The following is a 19,527-nucleotide window of genomic DNA, read 5'->3' as shown; positions in this document are numbered from 1 at the left end:
GCATTTTTCACAGAACTAGAACAAAAAATTTCATAGTTCATATGGAAACACAAAAGACCCCAAATAGCCAAAACAGTCTTGAGAAAGAAGAATGGAGCTGGGGGAATCAACCTTCCTGACTTCAGATTATACTACAAAGCTACAGTCATCAAGACAGTATGGTACTGGCACAAAAACGGAAATATAGGCCAATGGAACAAGATAGAAAGCCCAGAAATAAACCCATGCACCTATGGGTACCTTATTTTTGACAAAGGAGGCAAGAATATAGAATGGGGCAAAGACAGTCTCTTCAGTAAATGGCATTGGGAAAACTGGACAGCTACATGTAAAAGAATGAAGCTAGAACACTTCCTAACACCATACACAAAGATAAACTCAAAATGGATTAAAGACCTAAATGTAAGATCATAAACTATAAAACTCTCAAAGGAAAACATAGGCATAACACTTGATGACATAAATCAAAGCAAGATCCTCTATGACTCACTTCCTAGAGTAATGAAAATAAAAACAAAAGTAAACAAGTGGGACCTGATTAGACTTAAAAGCTTTTGCACAGCAAAGGAAACTATAAGCAAGGGGAAAAGACAGCCCACACAATGGGAGAAAATAATAGCAAATGAAACAACTGACAAAGCATTAATTTCCAAAATGTACAAGCAACTCATACAACTCAATGCCAGAAAAACAGACAACCCAATCAAAAAGTGGGAAAAAGACCTAAACAAGAGGACATAGAAGAAAGCCCAGAAATAAACCCAAAGAAAACATACTGATGGCTAGCAAACACATGAAAAGATGCTCAACATTGCTCATTATTAGAGAAATACAAATCAAAACTACAATGAGATATCACCTCACATCAATCAGAATGGCCATCAGCAAAAGGTCTACAAACAATAAATGCTGGAGAGGGTGTGGAGAAAAGGGAATGCTCTTGCATTGTTGGTGGGTATGTAAATTGATACAGCCGCTATGGAAGATGGTATGGAGATTCCTTAAAAAACTAGAAATAAAACCACCATATGACCCAGCAATCCCACTCCTAGGCATATACCCTGAGGAAACCAAAACTGAAAAATACACATGTATCCCATTGTTCATTGCAGCACTATTTACAATAGTTAGAACATGGAAGCAACCTAGCTGTCCATCAATAGATGAATGGATAAAAAAGTTGAGGTACATATACACAATGGAATATTACTCAGCCATAAAAGGAACACATTTGAGTCAGTTCTGATGAGGTGGATGAACCTAGAATCATATACAGAGTGAAGGGACTCAGAAAGAGAAAGACAAATATCATATTCTAATGCATATATATGGAATCTAGAAAAGTGGTGCTGAAGAATTTATTTACAGGGCAGCAATGGAGAAACAGACATAGAGAATAGACTTATGGACATGGGGAGAGGGGAGGAGAGGGTGAGAGGTATGGAAAGAGTAACATGGAAACTTACATTCAGATCAGATCAGTCGTTCAGTCGTGTTCAACTCTTTGCGACCCCATGAATCGCAGCACGCCAGGCCTCCCTGTCCATCACCAACTCCTGGAGTTCACTTAGACTCATGTCCATCGAGTCAGTGATACCATCCAGCCATCTTATCCTCTGTCGTCCCCTTCTCCTCCTGCCCCCAATCCCTCCCAGCATCAGAGTCTTTTCCAATGAGCCAACTCTTCACATGAGGTGGCCAAAGTACTGGAGTTTCAGCTTTAGCATCATTCCTTCCAAAGAAATCCCAGGGCTGATCTCCTTCAGAATGGACTGGTTGGATCTCCACCATATACAAAATAGATAGCCAACGGGAATTTGCTGTATGGCTCAGGAAATTCAAATAGGGGCACTGTATCAATCTAGAGAGGTGGGATGGGGCGGGAGATGGGAGGGAGGTTCCAAAGGGAGAGGATATATGTATACCTATGGCTGATTCATGTTGAGGTTTGATAGAAAACAACAAAATTCTGTAAAACAATTATCTTTCAATAAAAAAAATCTAAAAAAATTGTTTTGCTGAGTTTCATGTTGGAGATTTCTCATTGGATGACGCTCCACGGTTGGGTAGACCAGTTGAAGCTGATAGTGATCAAATTGAGACACTGAGAACAATCAACGTTATACCATTTGGGAGATAGCTGACATACTCAGAATATCCAAATCAAGCCCTGAAAATCATTTGCACCAGCTTGGTTATGGTAATCACTTCGATGTTTGGGTTCCACATAAATTTAACTAAAAAAACCTTCTTGGCCATATTCTTGCATATAATTCTTTACTTAAAGTAGTGAAAATGTTCCATTTTTAAAGCAAATTGTGACAGGTGATGAAAAGTGGATGCTGTACAATAACATGAAATGGAAGAGATCATGGTGCAAGCAAAAGGAACCACCAACAACCACATCAAATGCTGGTCTTCATCCAAAGAAGGTGATGTTGTTTATATGGTGGGATTAGAAAGGAGTCCTCTATTATGAGCTCCTTCTGGAAAACCAAATGATTAGTTCCTACAAGTACTGCTCCCAATTAGACCCCTTGAAAGCAGCACTCAGCAAAAAGCATTCAGAATTAGTCAATGGAAAACACATAATCTTCCATCAGGATTATGCAAGACCAATGTTTCTTTGATGACCAGGCAAAAACTCACAGCTTGGCTGGGAAATTCTGATTCATTTGCCGTATTCATCAGACAACACACCTTCGAATTTCCATTGATTTTGGTGTTTACAAAATTCTTTTAGTGAAAAAAATTTCAATTCCCTGTAAGACTTAAAAGTCACCTGGAACAGTTCTTTGCTCAAAAAAATGAAAATTCTGGGGAAGATGGAATTATGAAGTTGCCCGAAAAATGGCAGAAGGTAGTGGAACAAAACAGTGAGTACGTTGTTCAATAAAGTTCTTGGTGAAAATGAAAAATGTGTCTTTTATTTTTACTTAAAAACCAAAGGAACTTCTTGGCCAACCTAATACATGAGCACTGACTACATGCCAGGTTCAATACTACAAACTTCACTTTTTTCCTCTCGCTTTTTATTGAGAAAAAATTCCCATAGCATAAAATTGTTTTAAAGTGTACAGTACAGTGGCATTTGGTACATTTATAATGTGCAACCATTACCTAGGTCAGATTCTAAGATATTCCATCACTCCAAAAGGAAACCCCATATCCATTAAGTAGACACTCTCCATTCCCTGCACCCCACCCCCACCTCAGCCCCTGGCAACCACTTTGCTTTCTGTCTCTGTGGTCTTATCCATCCTAGCTATTTCATGGAAATGAATCATACAATATATGAGCTCCTATGTTCTGACTTCTTCAACTTACCATGGTTTCAAGGCTCGTTCACAGTGTAGCATAAATGGCACTTCATTTTTTATGGCCAAATAGTATTCCATCATATGGATATATGGGCTTCCCTGATAGCTCAGTTGGTAAAGAATCTGCTTGCAATGCAGGAGACCCTGGTTCGATTCCTGGGTTGGGAAGATCTGCTGGAGAAGGGATAGGCTACCCACTCCAGTATTCTTGGGCTTCTCTTGTGGCTCAGCTGGTAAAGAATCTGCCTGCAATGCAGGAGACCTGGGTTTGATCCCTGGGTGAGGAAGATCCCCTGGAGAAGGGAAAGTTACCTGCTTCAGTATTCTGGCCTGGAGAATTCCATTGACTGTATAGTTCATGGGGTCACAAAGAGTTGGACACGACTGAGCGACTTTCACTCACATATGGATATACCACATTTTCTTTATCCATTCATCAGTTGATGAACATTGGGGTATTTCTAGCTTTGGGCTATTATGAATAGTGCTGCTCTGAACATGGAGGGGTGTACATGGTTTAGTTGGAACATCCATTTTCAATTCTTTTGATACATATCCTAGAATGGAATTGTGGGTCATATGGTAATACTATGTTTAAATTTTTGAGGAATGGTCAAATTGTTTTCCAAAGCAGCTACACCATTTTACATTCCCACCGGCAGTGTGTGAGGGTTCAGACTCCCTCAGAAGTCCAGGGTACATCCTTTTCACTTGTTATTTTCATGAAGAAAAAACTATATGAAGGGCATTGAAAGAGACTAACTCTCAGTTACAAAATAAATAAGTTCTGGGGATGAAACGTACAGCTTGGTAGCTATAGTTAGTAAAGCTGTGTTGCACATTTGAAAGTTGCTAAGAGAATAGACCTTAAAAGTCTTCATTATAAGAAAAAAATGAATTCATTTCATAACTTTGTGTGCTGACAGATATTAACTAGACTTATCATGGTGATCAAGTGGCATAGCGGTAAAGAATCTGCCTTCCAATGCAGGAGATCTAAGAGATGCAGTTTCGATCTCTGGGTTGGGAAGATCCCCCAGAATAGGAAATGGCAACCCACTCCAGTATTCTTGCCTGGAAAATCCCACGGACAAAAGAGGCTGGTGGACTACAGTCCATGGGGTAGCAAAGAGTTTGACACGACTGAGCTCTAAGCGCAAAGCACACCATGGCGAACATTTCATTATACTTACAAACAGCAAATCATTACACCATATAACCAAAACTATTATGTTATGGGTCAATTATACCTCAATAAAAATTAAAAAAATTACAGCCATCCCAGAGGTGCGAAAGCTCTTTTCTCTTTTATTCCTCGCAGTGGTCCCATGACACAGGTACCTTCACTACCACATTGCACAGCTGAGAAAGTAGAGACTTGGAGAAGGTCATGCAACTTGTAACAACAGCGTCAGAATTTGAACTCAGGTGTGCTGACTCCAAAATCAAGGCCCCTAATCATGGGGCTGTGGTGTGTCCCACCTTCACTGATGGCTGATTCTGCCATCAGGAGTAATAGAAAGCCAGAGCTCACAAGCTGCAGTTGAGCAGGTGACAATGTCCCTCAATCCGTTTTCTCATCTGTTAAAAGGAAATGATGACACCTGCCCCGTCGGGTCTGTGAAAACAGTCCATGGATGGGCAGTGCTGCCTGGCTGAGAGGCTGCTTGGCTCTCATTTGCTGAGGGTCCAGGCCATCATTCCAACCCAAGGAAGGCAGAGACTAAGTTAGAGCTTTTGATATAAATATGTTGTCTCTGAGGCAGGCAGACAGACAATGAGACAGAATGACAGGTAGGTTCTTTTCAAGGACACTGTTGAGATGTGGAAGATACAGAAAATCACTAGCATTAGTATTAGGGTGCAGACACTTTAGCTAAAATTAAACATACGTATATACTGATATATTCTTTAGTGTTATTTGAAAGATAAAAGTAATCCCGAGTTTATTGTTGGAAACCAGGAAAATACAGAAAAGCATAAAGAAGAAAATTAAAATGATCCACGACCTCAACATTGAGCAATGAATAGTATTAGCACTGTACTGGTTCTTCCAAGCTTTTTTCCTTTAGGTGAATATGCAGCATTCCAAGGGCTTCCTGGCTTATGCTTGAGCTGTGTCCAGCACTGGGATCCAGCCATGCTCTAGCATATCTGATGAACTGGTGGCATAGGGCCGTCACCATTTCTCCCAGCACCATTTCTCCCAGGAGTGCCTCCTGGAAGAAAACTCACCCTGACAGAAGAGGCAGCGAGGTAGGGACAGCTCGGCATGTGTGAACTCCAAGACAGACAGGGCTTGGTCTGAATACTGGCTCCACCACAGACATGTGAGTGAACTTGGGTCCATTCCCCGGCTTCCTAATCTAGAAGGTGGGGGATAATAGTGGGGTCCAACTCATTATTAGTTGTGGAGAGAAAGAAGCGAGATAACAATACACGTAATGAGGTATATGCGTGGCAAGTGAGCAAGCTTACTGAGAGGTAGCGAGACATTTTGTGTGTGTGTGTGTGGCACGCGGGGGTGGTGCTAGTGGTAAAGAATTTGCCTGCTAATGCAGGGGACATGAAAGATGCACGTTTGATCCCTGAGTTGGGAAGATCCCCTGGAGAAGGGCACAGCAACCCACTCCAGTATTCTTGCCTGGAGAATCCCGTGGACAGAGGAGCCTGGAGGGCTATGGTCCATAGGGTCACAAAGAGCCGGGCACGACTGAAGCAACTTAGCATGCACGCAAAGCACGTGTGAGGGCACATATGTGTAATAAAAGCCCTGGGTCCCTGGATGCCCAGGTGATGCTGGCAGTATTCAGACCTGCTGGTAGACAGGTTTCCACTCTGCAGGCAGGACCAGCCTTCAGCTGGAAGGGGCATCCTGTTTCTCTATTGGTGCTTGAAAGTAAGTTTGACCTCTTTTGACTCCATAAGCAACTAGAACTTCTGAATAATTCAGAAGGGATGGGGATAGAGGCCTTAAGATTGAGCCACCAGATCCTATTGTTGAGACTGGTGGACACTTAAATAATAGGGAACATACTAACAGGTGTGTCTGCCTTTGTACCCCCCACTTGCTGAGCTGGCCAGGCTGGTTGTGGACACCTTAAATACTTGGGGAGTGCTTGGCATACAGGAGGCATGCAATGAATGATAGCTAGTTACAAAGCCTTGGGGCCACATGGAAGAGATGAGGCTGAGCATCTCCTAGGTTCTAACTCAGATTTTCTCATGACCCAGCCCCATACACTCCTGTGTATATACCTGGGAAGGATACAGGGGACTTCAGCAAAAATAAAAAGGAGCATTTCACTAAAATTCCCATAAGACCTTGGGGACACAGCAGAATTCTGTTGGCACTTCACTGAGAGAGATGAATTTGGCCTGCCTTCCAGCCTTTCCTCCTTCTGGAAAACTGCTTCATCTCTGCGTCCAGCCCTACAGTTCATGTGGAAACTGCCAATCACAGGGTTCAACCTGATAGCCATATAGGTCCAGCCTCAGGAAGCTTCCCTGAGAATTTGGAACTAAGGGGAAGGAATCAATTGTTCTTTGAAGGCAAAGGCATGCGACATGATCCTTGAAATGACTGGCGATAACCTCTCCCCCGCTGTGGGAGAGCTCAGTCTGTGTAGGAGAGAGCAGAGACCAGGCATCAAGAGAAGCAGAGGTGAGAAGTGGGGTAAGGGAGGGCTTGGAGGGCAATCACAGTCCTGGTTCTGGTCATTTCTGCCATCCAAGTACACCTCTCTGCTTCCAATGGTTTGGTCATGTGAACCCATAAACTCTTCTTTTCAGCTGGCTACTTCAAATTGCCAAGTCCCAACTACACTTTGGTATAGAAGATTTCAGTGCATTGACAATGGATCTGGCTGGAGATATTGGAAGCCCCTGCTTCCAAGGTGCCTGCTGAGAGGGGTGACTGCTGAGAGGGGCAGTGACCAGCAAAAGTAGGGATATCCTTAGAGACACCAGGAGAGAAGGCAGAACTGGAGAGACCTAGCAGAAGCAGCAGAAAGTTGGAGGTGGGTGGAAGTAGGTACGTGTCATATAATTGAACAGACTTGTTTGTGATTTATCACATGATCAATGCAGTCTAGTGTTCTTTTTATTTTTACTTGACTTTACACCTTGGACATCATCCCTTAAAATGAAATATGATTGGAGATGTGATTTTTTAATGACCTCATAGCATTCCATCATATGAGTTTAATATGATTTATTCAACAAATCACCTAGTGTAGAGGATTGTAAAAAATTTGTCTCCATTTTTGGTTGGTTTTTATTGTTTTGTTACTGTGTACACTTCTAGGAACCTCCTTGTAAATAAATCTTTGCGCACATCTCTAATTATTTCCTTAAGAGAAATTGTTATAAACGGAATTGCTACATCAAAGGGTATGGACATTTTACAGCCTTTGATCCATATAAATAAATTGCCTTACCGAGTGGTTGTGACAATTCTCTCTACCCTCATAGAGCAAAAGAGGTTCCTTTCCACTCAGCCTTTGCCAACGCTAAGCACTGTGATTTTTAAAAGCTTGGCTAAGATGACAAGCGAAATACATGTTACATTGTTTTAATTTGAATTTCTTTGATTACTAGTGATGCCGAAATGTTTCAAGTATTTATTTGCTGTTGTAGTTTTCTATCATAAACTTCATTTTTATGTTCCCTGCTCATTTTTCTAATGGGATTTTCAGGTTTTGTTATTGATTTGTAGACTTATGCGTGCACTTTGTCTGTCGGGTATGGTACAAACACTATTTCTTAGTTTCCTAGATTGCAGATTGATTCTTAATTTTATTTATGATATTTTGATTTACATAATGGTTTCATTTTTATGTTTTCAGATTTGTCATTCTCTCCCTCTGTGTTTCCTTCTAAAAAAATTGTGCATAGAAATACCTTCCTCGCTACAAAATCAGATAAGTGTTTGCCCATAGGTCCTTCTGGTTCTTCTAAAACTTAGTAGTTTAAACTCATTTGGCAATTGAGAATTTATTTTGATGAGGGTGAGATAAGGATCTAGCTTTTTTCCCCTACAAGTAGTCTACCAGTTCCCTCAACGTTATGTGTTAGCTAATTCTTTTCCATTCTTTTACTCCACGGTTTGAAAGGGCACCCACCTTATGACCCACTGCTAGGATCTGTTTCTAGGCTTTCTGTTCGATTCCTCTGATTTATTTGACTATTCCTGAACTAGAGTACAATTGAATTTATGTTTTTTTGACCTAAAACAAGAGTCCTTCTTTTAAATTAGGGAAATTTAATCCAGTTGTATTTGTTGTCAAAATTGATCATGTAATTCTGCACTGTCATCTTATTTTACACTTTTATTTTTCTGCTTTCCTTTGTCTATCTTGTCCATTGCTGTCCATCTGCCTAGAGCAGTGCCTGGCAGAGTAGGAATTCAATAAATGCTTATTAAGTTAAGGGATATGTGAATTTTGTATAAGATAAAGATGGCCATTTAAATAAGCAAAGAAAATATACGCAGTGTTGAATCAACTGGATCACCATTGGGAAAATAAATAAATGGAGACTCTTACCTCATATCATGCACAAAAACAAATTTCAGATAAATTAAAAACAACCTTTAAAATAAATCAGACAGATGTTAGAAAAAATGTAGGAAGATATGATTATGACAGTGATGCAGGTGAGAGTCTCTTAAGAAAGATACAAAATGCAAAAGCCACAAAAGAAAAGATTGATTATTCTAGTTATATCAAAATTTAAAATTTCTATAAGACAAGAATACCTTATACCAAACTAAGTAAAACAATAGGCTGGGAGAAATATATTTTATATCAAGATCTAGAAGCAGGTCTGTAACTATTGACAGTTTGAAGTTAAGATAAGAGTAAACAATATTTTGAGATACTTGCAATACCTATGATCTGACATGAAAATTTCAGTTCAGTTCAGTCACTCAGCCGTGTCTGACAACTCTTTGAGACCCCATGAACCGCTGCACACCAGACCTCCCTGTCCATCACCAACTCTTGGAGTCCACCCAAACCCACGTCCATTGAGTCGATGATGCCATCCAACTATGTCATCCTCTGTCATCTCCTTCTCCTCCTGCCTTCAATCTTTCCCAGCATCAGGGTCTTCTCCAATGAGTCAGCTCTTTGCATGAGGTGGCCAAAATATTGGAGTTTCAGCTTCAACATCAGTCCTTCCAATGAACACCCAGGACTGATCTTTAGGATGGACTGGTTGGATCTCCTTGAAGTCCAAGGGACTCTCAAAAGTCTTCTCCAACACCACAGTTCAAAAGCATCAATTCTTTGGTGCTCAGCTTTCTTTATAGTCCAACTCTTCACATCCATACATGATGACTGGAAAAACCATAGCCTTGACTAGACAGACCTTTGTTGGCAAAGTAATGTCTCTGCTTTTTAATATGCTGTCTAGGTCCCACTCCAGTATTCTTGCCTGGAGAATCCCAGGGACAGAGGAACCTAGTGGGCTGCTGTCTATGGGGTTGCACAGAGTCGGACACAACTGAAGTGTCTTAGCAGCAGCAGCAGCAGGTTGGTCATAACTTTCCTTCCAAGAAGTAAGCGTCTTTTAATTTCATGGCTGCAATCACCATCTGCAGTGATTTTGGAGCCCAGAAAAATAAAGTCAGCCACTGTTTCCACTGTTCCCCCATCTATCAGCCGTGAAGTGATGGGACCAGATGCCATGATCTTTGTTTTCTGAATGTTGAGCTTTAAGCCAACTTCTTCACTCACCTCTTTCACTTTCATCAAGAGGCTCTTTAGTTCTTCTTCACTTTCTGCATATCTGAGGTTATTGATATTTCTCCTGGCAATCTTGATTTCAGCTTGTGCTTCTTCCAGTCCAGCATTTCTCATGATGTACTCTGCATATAAGTTAAATAAGCAGGGTGACAATATACAGCCTTGATGTACTCCTTTTCCTATTTGGAACCAGTCTGTTGTTCCATGTTCATTTCTAACTGTTGCTTCCTGACCTGCATATAGGTTTCTCAAGAGGCAGGTCAGGTGGTCTGGTATTCCCATCTCTTTCAGAATTTTCCACAGTTTATTGTGATCCACACAGTCAAAGGCTTTGGCATAGTCAATAAAGCAGAAATAGATATTTTTCTGGAACTCTCTTGCTTTTTTGACGATCCAGCGGATGTTGGCAATTTGATCTCTGGTTCCTCTGTCTTTTCTAAAACCAGCTTGAACATCTGGAAGTTCACGGTTTATGTATTGTTGAAGCCTGGCTTGGAGAATTTTAAGCACTACTTTACTAGTGGGTGAGATGAGTGCAATTGTGTAATAGTTTGAGCATTCTTTGGCATTGCCTTTCTTTGGGATTGGAATGAAAACTAACCTTTTATCTGATTTTTAATTTTTACTTATTTTATGATTGGAGTATAATTGCTTTACAATGTTGTGTTGGTTTCAACTGTACAACAAAGTGAATCAGCTATAAGTATACATATATCCCCTTCCTCCTGAGCATCCCCCCTACCACCTCCCCCATTCCACCCCTCTAGGTTGTCACAGAGCACATAGCTGAGCTTCCTAGGCTATACAGCAGCTTCCCACTAGCTCTCTATTTTACACATAGTAGTATATATGTATACATATACATATAGAGAGACATAGTACATACTAACATACGTGTATATTGACCTAGTAGTATATGTGTCACTGCTTTGCTCCCAACGTGCACACCCTCCCCTTACCCTGCTGTGTCCACATCTGTTCTCTGTGTCTGTGTCTCTATTCCTTCCTTGCCTCTTAACTCTTTTTCTAGATTCCATATTTATGCATTAATGGGGCTTCCCAGGTGGCTCAGTGGTAAAGAATCCACCCACCAAGGTAGCAGATGCACATTTGATTCTTGGGTTGAGAAGATCTCCTGGAGAAAAAATGGCTCTTGCCTGGATAATCCCACGGACAGAGGAGCCTGGTGAGCTACAGTCCATGGGGTCACAAAAGACCCGACTTAGTGACTAAACAACAGCAGTGTATGCCATTAATATATGATATTTGTTTTTCTTTTTCTGACCAACTTCACTCTGATGATAAACTCTCGGTCCATTTATATCTCTACAAATGAGCCAAGAAAATCCCTGACTTTTATCGGTGACAAGGTGCTAATCCTACTGTTGCTTTGTCTCCTATATGTGCTGTTGCAGTGCCTCGCAGCATTGTTGCTGTGACAAATGACCACAAACGTAGGTTTATTTTCTTACGTGATGGAGGTCAGAGTCCAAAGTTGGTGTCAGTGGGCGAAAATCGAGGTGTCTGGGGCTGTTTTCCTTTTGGAGGTGCTGGGGGAGAATCTGCTTCCTTGTCTTTCCTGTCTTCTGAGGGCTTCCCCTTCTTTGGCTTGTGGCCCTGCATCATTGACTTCTTCCCTCAGCACACCTTCTCTTATTGCACCTCTCCAGCCTCCCACGTATTGGGATCCTTGTGACTACATTGGGTCCACTGAAATAATACAGGATAATCTCTCCATCTTGACCTTCGATTCAATCACTTTTGCAACATTCCTTTTGCCTTGTAAGGTAATGGCAGGGCTATTTCCCTGTGATGGTACACACATTCCTAACTAAAGGAAATTCTATCTAATATATTTCAATTAGAGTTTGGTAAAAAACTGTTGTTGTTCAGTCACTAAGTTGTGTCTGACTCTTTGTGATCCTATGGACTGCAGCACTCCAGGCTTCCCTGTCCTTCACTATCTCCCAGAGTTTGCTCAGATTCATGTCCATTGAGTTAATGATGCTATCTAACCATCTCATCCTCTGCCGCTCCCTTCTCCTTTTGCCTTCAGTCTTTCCCAGTATCAAAGTGTTTTCCAATGAGTTGGATGTTTGCATCAGGTGGCCAAAGTATTGGAGCTTCAGCTTCAGCATCAGTCCTTCCGATGAAGATACAGGGTTGATTTCCTTTAGGATTGACTGGTTTGATCTCTTTTCAGTCCAAAGGATTCTCAGGAGTCTTCTCCAGCACCACAATTCAAAAGCATCGATTCTTTGGCACTCAGTCTTCTCTATGGTCCAACTCTAACATCCGTATAAGACTATGGGAAAAGCCATAGCTTTGATTATATGGTCCTTTGTTGGCAAAGTGATGTCTCAGCTTTTTAATACTCTGTTTAGGCTTATCATAGCTTTCCTTCCAAGGAGCAAATGTCTTTTAATTTCATGGCTGCAGTCACTGTCCGCAGTGATTTTGGAGCCCAAGAAAATAAAATCTGTCATTTCTTCCACCTTCCCCCTTCTATTTGCCTTGAAGTGATGCAGCTGGATGCCATGATCTTAATTTTTTAAATGTTGGGTTTTAAGCAAGGTTTTCACTCTCTTCTTTCACTCTAATCAAGAAGCTCTTTAGTTCCTTTTCACTTTCTGCCATTAGAGTGGTATCATCTGCATATCTGAGGTTGTTGATATTTCTCCTGGCAATCTTGGTTCCAGATTGTGCTTCATCCAGCCTGGCTTTTCACATGATATATTCTGCATATAAGTTAAATAAGCAGGGTGACAACATACAGCCTTGACGTACTCCTTTCCAAATTTTGAACTAGTCAGTCGTTCCATATAAGGTTTTAACTGTTGCTTCTTGACCCGCATATATGGTAAAAATAAAGATGCAAAACTTTCCTGCTCAGGTTCATAAAAGATCTTCCTGAATTCCACCCATGAATCCTAGATCTACAGTATTGATACCTATTAACAAAGTGCTGTCCAGAAAGGTAGAGATTAAATTTATACTGTTTTCAATAAGCTATAAGGGTATCCATTTCCCCGAAGCTGTCACCTATACTAGGTTTTATAACAAAAAAAGTAATAAAGGAAAGAAAGAAAAAGACAAAAGACAAAAGGAGGAAAATAGATCTCTGCCAATTTGAAAGAGGAAAAACACATTTAAATGAGAATTTGACTCTCTCTAGACATTACACTACCTTTTAATCTCAAAACTTGTTTGAAATTTTCACACGATATTTTGGCGCAGAGATTGCCAAACTTTCTGAAAATGACTCGATTACAAATACTTTATGCTTTGCAGGCTATCTGATCTCTGCTGCAACTGCTCAACCTTACTGTAATCTAGAAGAGCACAGAGATAGGGAAACAGATGAGTGTGACAGTGTTGCAATAAAACTATATTTACGACAGGCCATAGCTTGCCAGCCACTGCTTTAGAGCAACCATATATGTAATTAAAAATTTTCTGGTATACATATTTAAAAAGTGAAAAGATACAGGTAAAATTAATTTATTTTATTGAATTCAACATATCCCAAATACAGTTATTTCAGCATGTAATAAATATAAAGTTCTTGAGATACTTTACAGTATTTCATTTTGTAATATGTATTCAAACATTGTGTGTATTTTACACTTTTAACATATTTAAGTTCAGGTCAGCCACATTTTAAGTGTTCAGTAGGTGTGTGGATAGAGACCCCTGCATTGAACAGCATAGTTCTAGAGCACAAAAACTTGATTTTGTTTTTTCTTTGCAGGAACCGACTTTGTTTTGTTTAGGCCAGCTTTGTGGATAATATTTTTATGGTAAAAAATGAAATTTAATGAGGATATGTGTAGGCTTTGCCTTTTTCAATATTTGTATTGCTATTTAGAGATTTTAAACTATAGACTCAGTTTTCTAACAAAACACGTATCATCTATTGTGTCTTTGATCATTGCTTTGGTTCTGTTTTTGTATGTGTTTTAGAAATACTAATGATTTATATATCAAATCTCAGTTATTTATCTTCCTTACCTGTCAATTCTCTTTTGTAATACTTTTTAAACCCTGTTGTCTTTTCCTTAAAATCTTCTCATCACATCACCAATTCCATTTTCAGATTTTTTTTTTTGGTCTTGATAGTCTCCTAATGAAGATTCTAACGCTAAGTTAAAGAATACAGATTCAAAGACTACAAACGATTTCATTTCATGTATAAGACATACTGGAAAAAGTAAGACTCTAGGAACAGAAAGGAGAGAGTCAATTTAAAAAAAAATGATTCAAAACAAAAGCCCAAGCCTTTCTAAAATCACCTTCTGTTTCCCTTAGTAAATTGTTTTCATACGCGTCCTCTTTCATATCACACTATTATTAATAGTATAGCATGATATGACCACTTTTTTATATTGCAATGTATTTCATAGCCTATACTTCTGGGTTTTTCTCCTTTCTAGTAAGAAAAAAAATTTGTCTCAATCTAGTGTTTAAACACAGACAGAGTGGCTCCTCCTTGGTTCTTTTTGACCTCAGTTCCGTTCAGTCGCTCGGTCGTGTCCAACTTTTTGCGACCCCATGAATCACAGCACCAACTCCCGGAGTCCACCCAAACCCATGTCCATTGAGTCGGTGATGCCATCCAACCATCTCATCCTCTGTCATCCCCTTCTCCTGCCCTCAATCTTTCCCGGCATCAGTGTCTTTTCAAATGAGTCAACTCTTTGCATCAGGTGGCCAAAGTATTGGAGTTTCAGCTTCAACATCAGTCCTTCCAATGAACACCCAGGACTGATCTCCTTTAGGAAGGACTGGTTGGATCTCCTTGCAGTCCAAGGGACTCTCAAGAGTCTTCTCCAACACCACAGTTCAAAAGCATCAATTCTTTGGCGCTCAGCTTTCTTCACATCCATACACGACCACTGGAAAAACAATAGCCTTGACTAGATGGACCTTTGTGGACAAAGTAATGTCTCTGCTTTTTAATATGCTTTCTAGGTTGGTCATAACTTTCCTTCCAAGGAGTAAGCGTCTTTTAATTTCATGGCTGTAATCACCATCTGCAGTGATTCTGGAGCCCCCCAAAATAAAGTCAGCCACTGTTTCCTCTGTTTCCCCATCTATTTCCCATGAAGTGATGGGACCAGATGCCATGATCTTCGTTTTCTGAATGTTGAGCTTTAAGCCAACTTTTTCACTTTCCACTTTCACTTTCATCAAGAGGCTCTTTAGCTCCTCTTCACTTTCTGCCATAAGGGTGGTGTCATCTGCATATCTGGGGTTATTGATATTTCTCCCAGCAATCTTGATTCCAGCTTGTGCTTCTTCCAGCCCAGCGTTTCTCATGATGTACTCTGGATATAAGTTAAATAAGCAAGGTGACAATATATTTGGAACTTTTGGACCTACCTGCTTGTAATTTTTCTATCTGATTATAAACAAGGTCAGTCTTCAACACTGGTTTTTTTGTCAGTCATGGCTGGGCCTGGCCCAGCTAACACCTCTGCAGGCTCTGCTGGCACCAGGAACAGTGTCCAAGAGATACCACCTGGGTGCCAGAGACTGGAACAAATTCCATGGGGAGAGGGGCCTAGGACACTGGGGACTCAGGCCTCCATGTGGCTACGCTAGGCGACCACCAAGCCTGAAGAAATCATAGGGCTTGAAGGGATAGGGCTGAAGGAGTTCAGACAGGGACATCCCATCCCCTGGCCTTGTCCCAGAGAGGAGCCAGGAGTGCGGCAAAGGTGGGGGTAAAGAAGGTATTGTATAGGCTTTCCAGTTTTTGGATCCCCATTCTGCCCAATCTCCTTGTTAATTGAAACACTCCTTGCCCTTCTTCGTCATCCGCAGCATGGGTCCCCAGCAGGCAGAGAATGCATTAATAATTAACAGATGTGTGCCTGAGAAGGCTGCATAATTCTGCAGAGATGAGCTCTCCAAAGGCAGCTGATGGGCTGGGCTGCTTCTTCTGGCTTCCTCCACTCGTTCCTGAAATGATCTCTGGACAATCAGTGACTTCCTTCCAGCCCACGGTCTGCTCTGGGTGTGCAGGCAGCCTGCTGATCTCCTTGGGCTGACCTTTGGCTCTGATGCCTCCATGGGGTAGTGGCAGCATCAGGGCCCAGCCAGGGCCTGAGCAGGGCCTGCTGTCACCCGTCCTATCCTGGATAAAGAGCCTCCCGTCCATCCAGCTGCAGCTGTGATTCCCTTACCCATCACAACACTCACTTTTCTGGACCAAGCATCCAGCTCAGCCTGGATGGTGTGTGATCTTGGAAAAGGACCTTCTTCTAGGCTCAGCATTCCTCTGTCAACCACTGGGGAAGTGACTGGTCCTAGGAGGGAAAATGAGGACTGGGGTGGTGGGTCTTGAAGAGAGGGAAAGAGGGTCACCTTTTCCTCTGGGCTTTATGTCAGTTGGGTCTGGACTGAGTTGAGCTGACCTCTGCCTGGTGGAGACAGTAGGAAGCCAGGCAGAAAACATCCATTAAGGGATGTGTGTACTGATCCCACAGATCCAACCTGTTGCTACTCTGTGTGGAGCTTCCCTTCTGTATCCTCAAACCTCCAGTGGAGCTTCATTAAACATCAAGTTCTGTTCATCACTATACACACAAAAAACTATATATAAAATAGATAACCGACAAGGACCTACCATATAGCTCAGGGAACTATATTTGATATTTTGTAATAAAATATAAGGGAAGGGAATTTGAAAAATTAAAAAATATATATATTCACTGTGCTGTATACCTGAAACTATCACAATGTTGTAAATCCACTTTGTCAGTCGCTCAGTTGTGTCCAGCTCTTTGTGACCCCATGGACTGTAGCCTGCCAGGCTCCTCTCTCCACGGGATTTCCCAGGCAAGAATACTAGAGTGAGTTGCCATTTCTTCCTCCAGGGTATCTTCCCAACCTAGGATCCAACCCGGGTCTCCTGCATTGCAGGCAGATTGTTTACCATCTGAGCTAACAAATAAGCAACAAAGAACTCACCATGGTCTGCTCTCAGCTGTGACAAAAGAGCCTCCTGTTTAGGACTGAATGGCGAAGGGGAGGTTGGGGACTGCTTTGGAGAGTTGGTATGAGTGGCTAGAAGCGGCTGCCCAGCCCCCCAGCAGTGGTGACATGAGATGGTGTTGCTGCTTGTGGAAGCGGGTCAGGGGAAGATGGTGGGGTGTGTTCCTGTAGAAATATCGGGCAGCTCACTGGGGGCACTTTGAGGTGAGCCAAGTTCTTGTGAGGGCAGGAGATGGTGGATGGTCCAAGTTATTGTCATTTAAGAATGCCTGGGAATGTGACCTCCTTTAGCAAGCTGAGGGTGTGGGGACATTCTTGCTGCATAGGATGCTGTTCACCACATGGACCTCTGGGTAGGAGGTTGAACATAGTGTAACTGGGAGAGTCTCGTCCAGTCTAGGGTTTGGAGGGAGGTTTTCTGGACGGGAGGTTGTGGTCTGAGTGGGTCTCAGAAGGCACACCATCAGTGAACATCTTTGTTAATAAGCCATTGTCCGTGTCAGTCTATTTCCTTAGGACAAATTCCTAGAAGTGAAATTTTTGTGCCAAAGTGTAAAGGCATCAATCAAGTCTTTTGGCTGTAGTCACAGAAACCCCCTTAAGCTGGCTTATCAAGACTAAACAAATTTGAGTGGGGGTTTTCTTGGCTCACCTAAAATGGAAAAGCCCAGGGTGTAGAGTAGAGTAGACTTGGCTTCCTTCCAGGTGGGATCCAGAACTCTGTCAATGTCATTGGGGAACTGTTCTCATGTCCTTCATTTCTAACCCATCTCTCTCCTTGCACAGTCCCTGGACACTCCAACCTTATATTCTGCCCATTCAGCTATCTGCCCAGAAGGAGAATCTCTCTCTCCTCTTTGGTCCACACAAGTCCTGGGCTGAGTCTCATTGGACTAGCTGGTGTCCTTGAATCAGGCACCAAGGCTGGGAGATGCAGTGACTCAATATCATTCAGTCCTGGGTCACATGCCTACTCCTGGAAACTGGAGGTATTATCCTCCCAAACCAGTGGGTAGAGAGTGAGAGAAGGGGGTTTCTCAAGGGCTAAAGGGGGTCCTTTTATCAAACGATGCTGCATAGCAAGCCCCATAGATGTTCATTACTAGAAGGCACCTTGCCAACTCTATTTCATCCAACTTTACCTTAAGCACCCACTCAAGGGTTGTAGAGAAGCTGTTGGAGCAGAGGATCAAGGAAGGCCGGAAGTCCTTGAGAGAATCATCTATCTGCTGTGCATGGACTGAAAACCACTGCAGGTCAGAAATGGCTGGGCACTCTGGGTAAAGAGTGAGTCTGTGGGCTGGGCACTGTTCTGGGCCAAGGAGACTAAGAGTAAACGCTGTGGTTACTGCCTTCAGAGAGCTTTCATCCTTTGTAGGGGACACATGAGCAGAAATAACAGACATTCAGAGTCAGCAGGTTATAAGTGCCCTGAGAATCAGAGGATGGGGTAGGGGGAGAGGGGAATGAGACGTGCAGGGCTTTGAGACTTGAAGGATGACTGTTAAAGACAGGAGGGGCCTGGAAGACGGGGTGTGTTCCAGATAGATGAACAGCCCAAGCAAAGGTGTGGAGACCTGGGAGGGGAAAGAGAATTTATTAATAGTAACTGCAGGTGGATGCCTGTGACTGGAGGGTTGATGTGGGGACTGGCTGTGAGGAGAGGTGGTGAGAGATGAGGCCAAGATAAAGGAGAATGGTGGGGAGGGAGGCTCTGCCAAGGGGCTTGGACTTGATCTCAGGCAATCTGGAGTCAGTAGAGGGTTCTGAGCAAGAGAGCAGCTCCCTCAGGCATGTGAGGCTTGATGTAGCTGGGGCCGTGTCTTAGTCTCCTTGGGCTGCCATAATAAATACGTAGGATGGCTGCCTTAAACAATAGACCTGAATTTCTCAGTTCTAGAAACTAGGAAGTTTTGTACACCTGAAACTAACACAGCATTGTAAATCAACTATATTTCAATGAAAAAATATATATGTATATAAAAATTAAAAAAAGAAAAAAAAATCTGCAAAAGATACAATTTAAGCAGCCCTAATTAACATAATTTTATTTTCTTTGTTCCATAGTTTCAGTTCAGTTCAGTCGCTCAGTCGTGTCCGACTCTTTGTGACCCCATGAATCGCAGCACGCCAGGCCTCCCTGCCCATCACCAACTCCCGGAGTTCGGTCAGACTCAAGTCCATCGAGTCAGTGATGCCATCCAGCCATCTCATCCTCTGTCTTCCCCTTCTCCTCCTGCCCCCAATTCCTCCCAGCATCAGAGTCTTTTCCAAGGAGTCAACTCTTCGCATCAGGTGGTCAAAGTACTGGAGTTTCAGCTTTAGCATCATTCCTTCCAAAGAAATCCTAGGGCTGATCTTCTTCAGAATGGACTGGTTGGATCTCCTTGCAGTCCAAGACACTCTCAAGAGTCTTCTCCAACACCACAGTTCAAAAGCATCAAATTCTTCTGTGCTCA

This window comes from Bison bison, unplaced genomic scaffold, assembly GCF_000754665.1.
Source record: "Bison bison bison isolate TAMUID 2011002044 unplaced genomic scaffold, Bison_UMD1.0 scf7180017864158, whole genome shotgun sequence".
Taxonomy (NCBI): Eukaryota; Metazoa; Chordata; class Mammalia; order Artiodactyla; family Bovidae; genus Bison; species Bison bison.
Note: the sequence above shows the minus strand (reverse complement) of the source record.